The following is a 16,101-nucleotide window of genomic DNA, read 5'->3' on the forward strand; positions in this document are numbered from 1 at the left end:
GGTATCTGTGTTCCCCTGGCCAAATGGTGGGCACAGGGCTCAAGGAATGCTTTTTGGAATCTCCTTTCCAGATATCTGTACCTTGAGGAAAGTGAGAAAAGGATAGGAAACATTTGTAGCTGATACATCCTGATGGTGATGCCCTGTAATGACCATTCATTTCTCAAGGAGTCCCACACAAAAGCCTTGGGCCTGTCTCCTGCAAGGACTAGATATTCAACTTTTCTTTCACATCCGTGACCTACCCACATCCTTCCAACAAATTACATAGAATGGCTTTATAAAGGCTGCAGAAATCATGTTGAGAGAAACTGATTTGTACATAAATCTTTATCTTATTCCTGACTATTTTCTGAAGCCAAATGCCTAGATCAAATATATCTTTAAAAAGCCTTTTGGCCCTGGTCGGTGTGGTGCAGTTGGTTGGAGTGTCAGCCTGTGTACCAAAAGGTCACCGGTTCAATTTCTGGTCAGGGAACATCGTACCTAGGTTGCGGGTTTGATCCCCAGTTGGGTGACTAGGGGAGGCAACCAGTCAATGTTTGTCTCTCACATTGATATTTCATTCTCTCTCTCCCTCTCTCTCCCCCCTCCCCCTCCCTTCTCTCTAAAAATCAATGACTGTGTCCTTGAATGAGAATAAAACTTTTTTTTAAAAAGCATTTTGATTCTAATTACATTTTTCAGTCATTTAAATTTTAATATAAAATACATTCATTTCATAAGTATTCTGTTTCAGTTTTAGAAAATTGTGTTTTCATCATTATAAGTAATACCAAACAGCAGAAAGCACTCACCACACAGCCTGGTGTGAAAGTTAGATTGATGAGGAAGTCTGTACAGAAATTCCAGATGCAGTTGGAGCTTTCCTAGAAAGCGGGGCCTTGGCTGCAAGAGGAAGGTGGAGAAAGTGTGGCTGTATCATGAGGGCAGCCTTCTGCTGCTTATCCGATTTTGGCTGAGGTCAATTCAGACCTCAGTGTCAGAGGATGTCGTTCCTTGTCCCCAATCTCGCTCACTCTTGCCTCTTTTCGCAACACGGTGATGTTTCTTAGCTCCCGTGGCGCATCGTCGACTAGCTTCTGCCCACAGAAGTCAGACAGGTCTTGACAAAACTGCCCTGAAGTCATTGTTACGTGAAGACAAGTTCTTGCAGAGGACTCATTAGTCTTCTTGACATAGAAAAGGAAATGGGAAATTTGGGGATACGGATAATCATGCATCTCCAAAAGGACATAAAAAATAATTATTTTCGAATTCCCTAAAAGAGGCAAAGATTCTTTGAGCCCTTTAAACCTAGGGGAAGTTTGATACTGTACAATAATATTCAACTGTTAAATTAGAGTAGTTGCCATCAGTAAATAAAATTTACCTCAGCTGTGGCCAACTCAACCAAGTTATTTTGTTTGTTCAACTTGTGCTGCTTGAAAGAGACATTCTTTATCAAAATATTAGCATAAAGTGTTTGATTAGTGTTTAACCCAAAATATAATATATATTTAAAGAACAACCACAAAATTAACTAAAGATAAAAATGTTAACAGAGCAATACAAAAACATGAGTAAACACTTTTAATAAAATTAGACTGAAAAGTCTTTTGTAATTTGAAAACAAAGCCAGAAGAAAATGAAAAAGTTTTTTAAAAGCCATCTGTCAAAAAAATCTGGTAGGACAGGAAAGGGGGTCAGTGGGGGCTGGGTGAAAAAGAAGAACGGATTGAGATGGACAATTTATTAGGCTACAGATAGTCATGGGGATGTAAGGTCAAGCACAGGGAATATAATCAGTAATCTTACATTAACTATGTCTGGTGCCAGGTGGGTACTGGAAATATCAGGGTAACACTTTGCAAAGTATACGATTGTCAAACCACTGTTTGACAGGTGCTGGACACCTGAAACTAATACAAAATAATAGTTAATGCAAACTGTAATTAAAAAATTACCTGGTAGAATCATTTTGTGAGCAAGTTTTAAAGTCCTATATGGAGTGAGTTTCTCAACTGAGTCCTGGAACAGTTTAAAGAAAAAGGAAATACTCCAAATATATGTTATGAGCAACATGACATTATTGCCAAATATAACTAAATGAAAAGAAAACTACTGACCAATTTCACTTAAGAACATTGGTGAAAAGTCCTAAAGAGAATACTAGGAAATAGAACTAAATGAGACACTGGAAGGAGAGTGAAGTGTGAAGAAGTGCTATTCATTCAAGACTGTAAGGATAATTTGATATTAGTAAATAAATTAATGTAATAAACTCTCTTATCTGTCAAAACATTTATTTAATTCCAAATCTATTCCTGAAGCTGACTGACTTTTAAAAAAATGTAATGTAGGATTGAATGCATGCTGCCTGAATAGTATAAAACAATACATATTGTAACTTTAAGGCCAGCATTGTGCTTAGTGGATAAAAAATGTAAGCATTTCTATTAAAGTCAGAAATAAGATAAGGATAACTTAGATGATCACAATTATTTAATTTTGTTCTGAACATTCAAGACAATGTAGTTAATCGAGAGAATGAAATAAAAGGTATACAACTTATTATTACTTCCAGCTAATATAATTGTATACCTGTGCACCCCAGGAAAACAAATGGCAAAATGGAACTATTAAGAGAATCATAAGGTAGTTAGTTTCAAAATAAATATACTAAAATGCACTCAGTCTTTTTATATACCAACGATAAATAGTGAAAATCTACATTTACAATGTCAACAAACAACAACAAAAAGTAACAAATACAAAAATTCAAAAGGAAATATGTTGTAGTAAAATTATAAAACTCTACCAAGAAATACAAAATAATTATTGAATAAAAAGACCTACCTTGTTTCTGGACAGATTTGGTCTTGTAAAGCTGTCAATTCTTTTAAAATGGACTATAAATGGCGTGTAAACCCAATCCCAATCCCAACAGGATTACTTTAGAATTTAACAGAAATCAGCTTAAAATTCATTTGCAAAGACCATGACAAAAATTACGAAAGGCTTGGGAGGAAAGTGTATTCAAGGACATGCACTTCTGCTGTCGGAGAGCAACACCGTGCACTGACCAGTAACAGCCCCAAGGACCTGGGTGGTGCTGGCGCAGGAGAAAACAGACCCCCCCCACCCCGCCCAGGGGCCACACAGGAACTCCCAGAAATAAACCCAAGAGTTATGTGTATAATTTATGTAATTTATGTAATTTATAATTTAGTGTATAATAAATGTAAGATTTCAGAAAAATTTAGCCACTAAATACTTTGTAGCAACTGGTTAGCTTAGGAGAAAACTTAAGTTTCATAAATTAAATGTGTTTGATTGCTTTTTTAAATAAATGTAAAAAGTCTAACAAAATATGAGTAAATACTTTTTAAAAGAGTGAAAAAAGTCTTTCTGAACTTGACACCAAGCCAGAAGCCATAGAAGAAAATGAAGTTTCATAGATATTAAATATTTCCTGGCACCCAAAATAAAAACAAAATACCACAATAATAGAAGCTTGACAAACTCAGGAACACATTTAGGAACACACATGATGGACACAGAATTACTACTGCTGTGCGAAGAACTTTTACAAATTAATCAGAAAAAAGAAAATGGCCAAAATGTTATTTCATAAAGGAAGAAATTAGAATAAACAAAAAAAATATGAAGCCATGATCGGTTTTATGACTTTATAAAATGCAAATAAAAACAAAAAGAAAATATTTTTAAATTATAAGACTGGCATCAAATGAATCACAAAAACCAAACATTAGTGTATGGGAAGCAAATTGTTAGCTCTGCCCTCCTAAGTGTTTTTTGGCTGGGACTGAAAGTTAAACTGACATAAAACAGATTAACAGGAGAAAAGCATATACATTTATATTAAGTTTTACATGACACAGGAACACTTATAATGAATGAAGACCCTACAGAGTATCATCTTTGAAAGATATAAAAGGGAGTTCTTTGAAAACTAGGCTTCCCCCAAAGAGGATTTGCATTTGATTCTTCCAGGTGTCTGGAAGAATTAGAGCTCACTCTGAACCACCTCAAAGTAAATTAAGAAGGCCTGGGTAAGAAAACAAGACCCATCTATAAGCTGCCTCCAAGAGACACATCTCAGATCAAAAGATACACACAGATTAAAAGTAAAGGGATGGAAAAAGATATTTCATGCAAATGGAAAGGGAAAAAAAGCTGGGGTAGCAGTACTTATAACTGACAAAATAGACTTGAAAACCAAGGCTATAATAAGAGACAAAGAAGAACACTACATAATGATAAAGGAAGCAATCCAACAAGAAGATATAACCCTAGTAAACATTCACAGACCTAACATAGGAGCACTAAATATGTGAGGCAAATATTGATGGACATAAAGGGAGAGATCTACAGAAATACAGTCACTGTTGGGGATTTTAACACCCCATTGACTTCAATACATAGATCTTCCAGACAGAAAATCAACTAGGAGGCAGTGGCCTTAAACGACACACTAGATCAAACGGATTTAATTGATGTCCTCAGAGTACTTCACCCCAAAGCAGCAGAATATACATACTTTTCAAGTGCACATGAAACATGCTACAAAAAGAATAAAATACCTAGGAATTATTCAGAAAATTATAAGACACTGAAGAAAGAAACTGAAAAAGATATAAATGGTAGAAGCCCACACCATGCTCATGATTAGGAAGAATTAACATCATTAAAATATCCATACTACCCCAAGTGACCTGTAGATTCAATGTACTTCCTATCAAGATTCCAATGATGTATTTCATAGAACTAGAACAAACATTTATATGGAACCACAAAAAGCCCCGCATAGCAACAGTGATCCTGAGAAAGAACAAAGGTGGAGGAATCACACTACCTAACATCAAACTATACTATAAGATCATAGTAATCAAAATAGCATGGTACTGGCATAAAAACAGACACTATATCAATGGAATAGAATAGAGAGCCGAGAAAAAAATCCACACCTTTAGACTCAACTAGTATTCAACATAGGAAGTAAGCACATACAATGGGCTAAAAATAGTTTATTCAATAGATGGTGTTAAAAAATTGCACAGATATGTGCAGAAAAATGAAACCAGATCACCTTCTTATACTACACAAGAATAAGTTCAGAATGGATTAAAGACTTATATGTTAGACCTGAAACCATAAAAATCATAGAAGAAAATATAGGCAGCAAAATCTCAGACATTGCTCATACTAATATTTTATCAGATATATCTCCCCAGGCAAGGGAAACAAAAGAAAAAAGAAATAAATGGAACTATATAAAACTAAAAAGCTTTTGCACAGCAAAGGAAATCAACAAAATTAAAAGGCAACACACAGAATAGAAGAACATATTTGCTGATATATCTGATTAGGAGTTAATATCCAAAATTTATGAAGACCTTAGAAAATTCAACAATAAAAAAAAACAAACAATCCAATTAAAAAATGTGCAAAGGACCTAAATAGACACTTCTCTAAAGAGGACATACAGATGGCCAATAGACAAATGAAAAGATGCTCAACATTACTAATCATCAGAGAAATGCAAATTAAAACCACAATGAGATATAATCTCACACCTGTCAGAATGGCTGTCATCAGTAAATCAACAAACAATAAGTGCTGGTGAGGATGTGGGGACAGGGGAACTCTTTTGCACTGTTGGAGGCCATGCAGACTGTGCAGCCACTGTGGAAAGCAGTATGGAGTTACCTCAAAAAATTAAAAATGGATCTGCCTTTTTTACCCAGTGATCCCACTTCTGGGAATATATCTGAAGGAACCCAAAACACTAATTTGAAAGAACATAAGCACCTCTATGTTCATTGGAGCATTATTTACAATCACCAAGATATGGAAGCAGCCCAAGTATCCATTAGTAGATGAGTGGATAAAATGACTATGGGATGTTTACACAATAGAATACTACTCAGCCATAAAAAAGAAAATTTTACCCTTTGTGACAGTATGGATGGACCCGGAGAACATTATGCTAAGTGAAATAAGCCAGTCAGAGAAAGAAAAATACCATATGATTTCACTCATATGTAGAATCTAATGAACAAACTGAACCAGCAAGGAGAATGGGGTTCATAAATGGAGAGTGGGATGACAGCTATAGGGAGGGGAGGTTAGGGGGTGGAGGGATTGAGCAAAAAGGAAAAAGGACTCATGGACATGGACTACAGTGGTAATTGCTGGGAGGAGAGAGGTATAATGTAACTAAGTAGTAATGGAGGAAAAAACACAGTCAAGATTAAATAAAAAATCAATCAATCAATCTACTCCCCCCAAAAAAGAGTAATAAATAAATTATTATATCAGAAAGATTATTACCATGACTCACTTAAAAGCTATTTTAATACAGAAGAAAAATTAGATGACTTCAAGTTTATATAGCATAATGCAATGTATATGAATAATACACTCAATTTGAAGTAACATACTTGAAAATAAATTAGTATATTTTGTTTTAAAAAAGAGGCCTGAGGTTCCCTAGACCACAGCAAAGTTTTTCCCCACTTTCCTCCCTTCCCACCACTCAAGGCAACCTCTTCCGAGGAGAGGTAGGGGTAGAAATGGGAATTGAGGTATGGGTGAGGCGGGCTTAGTTATGGACTTACTCTCGGGATATCTCAGTCCTTTAAGGTCTGAGCTCAGTGTGGGGGGTCTCCTACTAGACTCCCCTTCTTGGGAGATCCTTTCATTTCTGTACCTCAAGCCCATCATAAGTGAACACCAGGTTTGCCCTACAGGCAGTTCAAAAACAGCTTTGGGCTCTGCTTACCTCCCTGCTACCCTACTCTTGTCAGATGCCCTCAAGTTGTTTTTCTATTTCAGTTTTATTCAACTATCTTAGTTCTTTTCACTGCAAGTGGTGGTCTAAATAACATAGCCTATAAATTACACTTCTTTCATTTAGTCTAACCAACTTTGGCATTTTTATGATGTGAAAGAATTTCCAAAACTAGACCACATTTCATGTTATACTCCTTACTGTAACAGGAAGAATGTAACTTTTCAATTATCATTCTGGTAAGAGCACCTGTGGATCTGCCAGACATCTCCCTTCAAGCCTTGCTGAATGACAGCTGGTTCTCTGGTCCTCCTCTCTTGCCCTTAACTTAGCCATTCCAGGCAAAAGACTGCAGTTTGTTCAGAGGGTCAGGAAAGCAGTGACTTCTAGGCTTCAGGAGGAAAGTTTTGGATTTTTCTCCTCTTTATTCATGGAGAAAGAAATGAAAGCACCCCCCTTCCAGACCAAGCAATGATGGCGCCTAGAAAAAGGTCTCATAGAAATTAGGGGTTCCTGCAATAAGGTTCCCCAGCTGGATGACACTGAGCTATAGAAGGTCAGGGGAGATGGAGATAGGGTGTTTTGAGAGGACTTGAGACAGCCTTACATGCATCCCTGGAGGTTACGGGTCAACCTGAACAGAGACCAGAGACTGCCTCTGGCAAAGGTCAGGCTTCTCAACTTCATTTTGCACCTGAATCACCCGGAGAATCGCTGTATAAAGCAGATTTTCATTCAGTCCGTTGAGGATGGAGCCTGAGGTTCCGCATTTCTAACAGGTTCCAAGTGATGATGATGCTGCCAGTCCCTGGACCACACTTGGAGCAGCCACAGCCTGCAGAATTTAAAGTGGGGAGCCGGGCCAGAGTAACTCCACAGCAAGACAAGGAGAAAGCACTGGGGAAGGAACCGCAGGTTTTGAGAAGTTATCTGGAGAGCACAGAACTACATCAGAATGAATATATGTAGGAAAAAAAAAAATGACCTACAGAACAGACAGCACCCAGACACTGCCCATATCAGAAAACCACAAAGGACACCAGCTAAGTAAAAAGATTTGTGTCCCTCTGCTTCGTGTCTCCCTTCCTCACCCTCTGATCCTCCCTCTCTTTCCAGTCAGAGGAAAAGAGAAATGAGAAGTGTGAAACCAGAGACCACATCCTCTTTCCCATAGGTCTTTGAGTTACACAACTCAGGTTAGGGCTGAGCTAGAGGGAACAGAAGATTTAAACTGGCTTTAAAATTGAAGCTTTCTGCTGGATCAGACTGGATTTTTTAATCCTTTAAACTGGATCCTAATCACTGAAAGTTAAGTTTCTTACCATTGAGAAAGTTTTGGGCTTGGTTGGTGGTATCCAGGGGCCAGGAAGGGGGATCCGATCATCAGAACTGAAAATAGCGGTAGGAGGAAAATTAAAGCCCTTTTCTGTATCACCCGTGAGGTGCAGCCTGTTCCATAAACCAGCGATATTCCAGTGGCTCGATGTCTGCCCACTGCCCTGGCCAATCAGCTCCACGGCCTGTAGTTCCCATAACCACCAAATACCTCAAGAGGGAACCCTTTTCCTAAACAATTTCATATTTAAAAGAATCAAATCTTATTAAACAAATCAACATGACTGTAGATTTTTAGTAGCTGACAAGTAGCTTTTATTTCGTGTATTTTTTTCGTTTGTGTTAAGTTACCTGCACATTTAGACATGCAAAATATGTAATTCTCATTATGTAGTCAGAAGTCCACATGGCTTGATGCTTTATTCAGAAAGGAAAATCAGCAGTTAATTTCTACAGAGGGAACACTCTAGTAACATGAGATCAAGAACATGAATACTTTGTTAAATTTGGGCTAATTTTTGGCTAATTAAGGACTAAGTTGAGAATTAAAAGTAAAGGAAGTTTAAAGGTGTTTTCCCCACAATAAACAAAATTCAACATGCTATAAAAACTAGTTCCCTGTGTTACAAATATGTACATTAATAAATAAAAAATGGACAAAGATAAGAGAAGGCACTCAACAGAGGAAATACAAATGGCTAAAAAACACATGAAAAGTTCAACCTTACCAGTCACCAGGGAAGTGCAAATTTAATACCACAAAGTGATAGCATGTTACACCTCTGACTGGCAAACCTTAAAACTTGACAATACTGTGTGAGAAAATATCAAAATATGAGAATTCCCATACACTGCTAGTGGGAATGTAAAATGCAGCAACCAGTTAGAATCTGGCAAAATCTAGATAAGGATATACACACCCTCCTCCACAGCATTTCCTCTGTGGGCACACCAGAGCTGTTGGGAATCTACATTTTTTGCACACGTACTGTGTCAAATAATTTTGAAAAACTATGCATCCACTTGCAAAATTTTAAATAGACATAAATGAGGACCCAAAGTCTCTGACCTCCAGCTGCAAAAGATGTAACTTTGCAATTGTTATACTGATACTTAAAAAAATAAAACTGTGATGTCATTATTTTAAATCTATTTAAAAGTGGTATAAGATAAACAATATCTATTTTTTAAAATATACAAAGAGCCCTTTTTTAACATTGGACATTTTACCACTTTTTTAAAATTGTATTTCCATTGCATGTCACCACTAAAGTTTATCGTGATGTATTATATTTATCTGCTTGAATGTCTTTTATTAATCACTCTACCATATTTGTTACAGAAATGTGTATGTAATAATAAATTGCAAGATTTTTTCCTGTGCCTCTAAGATTGAGGGTTAAAGAAATTTTTGATTTAAAAATTACCATTAAATTATTTTAAATAGTAATTTAAATATTATTGTTATATCTAATTACTATTATATTAATTACTACAAATTACAATTGATCAAAAACTAAATATATTGCAAACTTTGATAATTACTAATGTAAAATGTAAATTTTTATTAAAAATGCATATTTTAATGAAATAAATTTAAAAGTTCTTTCATTTAGCTCATGTATACAGACTGAATATTACTTATTGCTAAAATGAAACAGGGCTCATTGTAAATTAACAACAAATTAAAAGGAATGAGGCATGATGTAGTTTGCTTAACAACATTATATTAATGATTAAGTGCATTTTTATTTAAAGAAACACTAGACATACCTGTTATATAGATCTAATAAATACATGATAGAAATGAACAAATGAGCTGAGAATCGATTACTGGGTGGCAATGAGCAGGAAATTTGAGTCCAAATGAAGAGTGTATATGAATTTATAATATCCAATCATCTTTTTGCAAAGGTAATAGAAATGTTTCCTCTACAAGTCTGAATAAATGTTCAAGAAAATGAAAACCACTAACACTTCCAACATAGGAATCCTTTGCTCAAAGGCATATTATTGACTTCAATAACATGAAATAAATGTGGAGTTGTTTGCCTCCTTCCCCCTTACATCATGGCAATGATGCAGGTGAGCCAAGACCGAGCCCTGGTGAGCGAGCCTCGTGTCCACTTTCTCCTCCTCCCAGTGAGAAATGCAGGCTGTGCTTCCCACAGACAGGTGTTTCCCAGAATGCTGCACACAATTCCTGAACAGTTGTGGTCTAACACAGATGGATAAAGACCAAGGAGTTGCCATGAGTTCACCATCCCAATAAAATAAGACACAATGTCCTCTGTATTTATTACCTAATTTCTTAACCTCATGGGAGTCCCTGCTGGTACCATGTGTTTTCTGACAATCAAGAGAAGGGACCGTTCAACAAAATGTGTCCATCCACCTATGCGTCAATATATCTAAATTCAGATCATCCCTTTAGGGACGACAAAACTGTCTCTAACCCTACCCACCAGGTTTGCCAAATTTAGCAAACACCCATTCACACACACAGAGGATGCCCATTTAACTTTGAGTTTGAGTAAACAACACATAATTTTTAACTATCAGTATGTTCCTATGGCACACATGGAAACATGTTACGTCAGGACATGCTTATGCTAAAAATAATACAAAATTACTTGTTATTCATCTGATATTCAATTTTAAGTGGTTTATATATTTTATCTGGATTTTAAGTTCCACCCAAGTTTTGGCCTTTAACAGAAATATGTGCGAGGAAACACCTGAAGCGCTACTGCAAATTCATGGGCCCTCAGTGAAAGGGTACTATGTGGACCCCAGTATCTTGAATTGTTCCTTTGGGACACAATGCTGTATGAAGATCCTGGGTGGGTAAGAGACCTTTCTTTTGTTAAACGGGCTAAGGAGAAGGTAAATGTGGAGGTGGAAACTTCCACGCGGCCTGCAAGCAGGTCAAATACAGGGAAAGTCCCAGTGTGTGTACATGTGCAAATGCAAATGTGTGTATGTGCTTGTGTAAGGGGTCTGTGTGCATGTTTACCTGTGTGTGCAGTGGAGGGGCTGCTATTGGCACAGGGTACATACCCTAATTTGAAGACCAGTCCTCTGGGACACAGCTTCTCAACAGGTCTGCATTGCATGTGTAAATGCACTGTGGTTGCATTTACAAGACACTGCCGTCCTCAGCCCTTGGGGTAGCCTTGCTCCAGAGCCACAGTGACATGTGGTGGTGTGGCCCAAGTGAGTGGTATTGGGAAGCCCCATATAAAAAACTCTCACTAATATACACAAGGTGACACATCCATAAATGCTTATGGCAGCATTTTCAGTTACTAAAAACTAGACATAAACTAAATGTACATGAGAGGAAAAATGAATGAATAAAGTACAGTATATTCAGCGAACCAAATGTTACAGTGGAATTAAAATGGATGAACTTGATCTATATCTCTTAACACGGAGATCTCAAAAACCTAGCATTGAGAAAAAGAAAAAGCAGTTTGCACAAGAACGGCACACGCAGGATGGCAGTGCCCTCTCTGTAAAATTTGTACAGTTAGGTCACCTTTGAAAGACACAACTATCATGTGTTACAGGCATACAAACATTGATTAGAAAGACGCACAGTAACGGCAGGGCATGACTGTCTCTGGGGGAAGAGTGGGGGTGAGGGGAAGCAATGCCAGAGGACACCAATTGAGCATCAGTGCATCAGACTCTGGCCTCAGTTCTTTACTCTGTTATTCATTTAATCCCTTCAACAACCCCATGAGGTTCTGGACAGTATGATCCTCATTTTATGGATGACGTAACTGATGCACAGAAACAGAGGTTAGGGGAACTTGCCTGAGGTCACACAGCTCTAATAAAGGATACAAAGGGGGCCCTTAATTGTATATTGAATTGTTTCTTTTATTAATAAAGACTTAAAATGAATATGACAAAATGAGTAATAGATGAATGGGTGTTTAATGATACTTCAGCTTTTCCCATTTAAAAAAAATATCAAGTGTAGAAGCTCTGCTTTATTCTTTCAGAAGCTCAAACTTGCTAATAAGATCATTCTAAAATTCTGGTTATGATTTTTTTTCAAGAAAATTCATGTCTTTTCCTCACCTGACTTCACCAATGGTATATCAATTAGTGTCCCTTTTTATGTTTGCTGTGGTGAAATGGAAATGAAACATTTTACATGGGTCTATATTAGGTAGTATTGCCACACAACTGCATGCCCCCCTTACAACCCATGGTCTAATGTTTAAGGGATGGTTTTCATCTGAAAAAATCTGTGCTTTGCATGATCCAAATGGGTAAATGGGAATTAGGCCAAAGTTTCCCTTAATTGATTTAATTAAACTAAATATTTTATTTTTTCAGATAAGTTTAACGCTTGCTAAATTAAATTCCTAGGAGCCAAGAGACTAAGCACTATAAAAAGTAGTCTTTGATTCATACACCCAGAAATAGTTCCAGGTGTTAATTTTATCTTCACTTCCAAAATATATCCTAACATTTCATAGGGAACCATTGATGAGGCAGTTGATGGCATAATGAGGATGACAGTAAACATTCTTCACAGGAATTGCTCTCTCAGGGTGGAAGAGCAGCTGGAGCTGCCTCATGGAAGATCTCCACAAAGACCAGCATCAGGGACAACAGCCAAGTCTCCCTGACAAATAGCAAGTGTTAGCGAATTACCCTCATTCATATTTGATTCTAAAAGCTAGAGAGTTCCTCCGTTATCGGCTCCAGTGTGGCCAGGAGAGAGGCCTGTAGTTGGACTTGGATAACAGCATGTCAGCTGCAGGGGTCCCTTTTCGGGGAGGGGGCTGTAAGTAGCTAAACAGCTGTAGGATTCAAGGAATCCCAGGCAATGAAGGAGGCACACAAGGTATGATGTGAGCTTCTGTCACCACCACAAACTTGTCACAGAGATTTCTGTCAACACTCCCACCGGTTCAGACATCAGCCCAAGGAGCTCTCGCCCTGATATAACTATGTACCTTGTAGAAGAGGACACTGACCCGGAATGGATTAGTGTATTTGATTAACGGGCTGACAGCTAAGAGACAGCAAAAGATGAGAGACTGGAACCTACCTAGGACAGGTGAGTTTTAATGGGGAGAATGTAGAAAGGTACACATTATAGGGCAATAGCAGTTAGGGCAGTGTATTAGCCAGGGTTCTCCAGAAAAACTGAACCAACAGGTTATTATATTATATATAGGTTATTAAAACATATATCATATGTCTACATGTATATACACCAATGTCCTATTGGTTTATGTATTATAAGGAGAGATATATAAACATATATGAGATTTATTATAAAGAATTGCTTACATGATAATGAAGGCTGAGAAGTCCCACAGTCTCCCATCTGCGAGCTGGAGACCCAGGAAAGCCCGCGGTGTAGTTCAGTCCATGTGCAAAGTCCTGAGAACCAGAGGTCCAATGGTCCCAGTCCAAAGGCAGGAGAAGACTGATGTCCCACCTGAGCTGTCAGGCAGAGAGAATTCTCCCTCCACCCTTCTGTTCTGTTCAGACGCTCAATGCATTGGATGAAGCCCCACCCACACTGGGGAGGGCAATCTGCTTTACTCAGCCTGTGGATTCAAACACTAATCTCACCAGAACACTCTCACAGACACACCCAGAAATAATGTTAGTCGAATATCTGGACACCCCCTGATCCAGGCAAATTGATCCATAAAATTAACCATCACAGGCAGGCTGCATCAGAAACTCACAGCCAGGAGAAAGCAGTGACATACTAGGTACCTGGAAATGGAAGGATCCAAGAATGGGATTACAAAGCTTTGCTCTCTTCACAATTATCTGGAATTTAACCTTAAACATTGCTTCGGAGTATTCAGTGTAAGAGGAGGTATCTGAAGAATGAAGAGGGATCCCCCTGAGTTCAGATCCAAATGTCCAGGCTCACAAAACCAGTCAGGGACCAATGAGATGCATTTTGTGGAATGGAAGGACGTAAAGAACAGTACTTGCCAGCTGGAGACCTCAGTTTTGCTACTTACAAGTTAATGTCCTTGAGCCAAGTACCCTCACCCATAAAATGGGGATAATAACATTTTAGGGGTGTTGTTGAGGATTACTAGACTAACTGATGAGTAATACACACTTAACTAACGTGAGTTGTATTAATCACTGCCATTAACACACACACACACACACACACACACACACACACACACAATGACGAAAGCGTGGACCATGGCCAAGGTCAACATCTGGCTAACATTCAACACACATTTCACAAAAATCTACTCTTTGCTTTGTTGACAAACATTTGATCAGCTGCTTGAGCATGGGGACAGAAATATGATGCATTCATTCTCAGCTAACCCTGTACTAGCTCCAATATTAATTAGTTAATACCAGTAGTTACTCAATAGTGTACGGATTAGCCAGCTCTGCACTTAAACTTAAGCATCTATACATCTTTAAATATAGTTGAAAACTGTGTAAAGTTATTTGCAGATTATTTTCTCCCATAAGCTGGTTGGATTTTTTGGAACCAACAGTAAGTACAGAGTAGCATGTTGTGTATTTCTCTGACAAGATTCTATAACCATATACAAATGCTTTAATATTATTTCACATGAATCATGCCTTTTCACACTAGTAGCACAGAGTCAGCGAGACAATTCCCATTGCCACCATATTTGGGAGCAGCAGTGCTCAGCCTATGACCCAGACTGGCCATGCCAGCATTATCCAGTGGGCTCGTTAAAAGTCCTTTCACCCTTCACTGCAACCCAGGACATAACGAGTCCAAATCTCTGGAAATGGGGCCCAGGAATCTTCGCATTTAACAAGTTGCCTGGAAAATTCTTGTTCAGAGTGAGGTTCAGAAAATATTGGGTTTAAGATTAAGGTTGCGCGGTTACTTGATAGAATGTCACAGCCTGTTTCGCCTTCAAACTCTGACATTTTGTCAATGTTTAGTCTCATTGCCTTAAGAACAATTTAATTAATATAATCATTCTAAAAATGAAACACCTTTCAGTGCCTTCAGGTTAGCTCCTGGATTCAATTTAATTAGAGATCACTGAAGAGCAGAAACACAGGGGGGCACATTCAGTTGTTCAAAGGCTCTGAGCCACGACTGGAGGTTCAGCCTGTCTGCACCATCACCACTCCAGGTGTAGCTCTCGGAGACCAGCTGTGCCTCACAGTCCTCACCCTCCCTCTTCACCCCGCCCCCTGCACCGTGTCCCGCTCATCACAGCACGCCGCGGAAGAGCCTCGCACATTATTGCCCTGCATTTGTAACGATTGTGCCACAGCCACCTCTCAGTGGGGGGACTGCTAGGTATTCCCTAAAGAACAGCACACTTCGTTAGACAATGGTCAGTTTTTGTGTTTCTTTCCTTTTCCTGCATGTCATATTTCTTCTGACTGCATGTATTTAAATGTAATTTTATGTCTATTGAACCTAAAAAGAAAAAAGTCGGCTTATATTTTGTATGTTTTTCAGTTTTTCCTGTAATTCATTATTTGTCAAATACATAGCTGTGCATTTTAAAATTCTTCACCAAAAATAGTTAGCAGAGCACTGCTCTACACCACACTCCTTCAACAAATTTAAACAAAACGCAGCTCTAATTTAGCATCTTTTCACCTGCTAAACAATAGGGGGTAGCACTAGATCACCCATGCACTCCTCTAGCTCTATAATTCTCCGTGGGTACGGCTGTAGCTCACTTTTTCACAGGCGGATTGTTCACTTTGTAAGTTATCCAAGACAAGGTTTTATATTTACAGCTGATTTTTTGCTGCCTCTCACTGTAGCTCTGCACCATCTCTCCCACTGTGAGACTGTGTGGCTTTGAAGAATAAAGAGAATTTTAATAACAGCCTAATCAAAATGTAATTAAGAAAGGTAATTTGGCACCAAAACATTACATGATACACATCAAAGATTCAACTCTAGATATTTCTTTACATCTGCTTTTCTGGATTGTCACTCT

Source organism: Phyllostomus hastatus, unplaced genomic scaffold (assembly GCF_019186645.2).
Source record: "Phyllostomus hastatus isolate PE091 unplaced genomic scaffold, TTU_PhHast_1.1 phas_scaffold_1066, whole genome shotgun sequence".
Classification (NCBI taxonomy): Eukaryota; Metazoa; Chordata; class Mammalia; order Chiroptera; family Phyllostomidae; genus Phyllostomus; species Phyllostomus hastatus.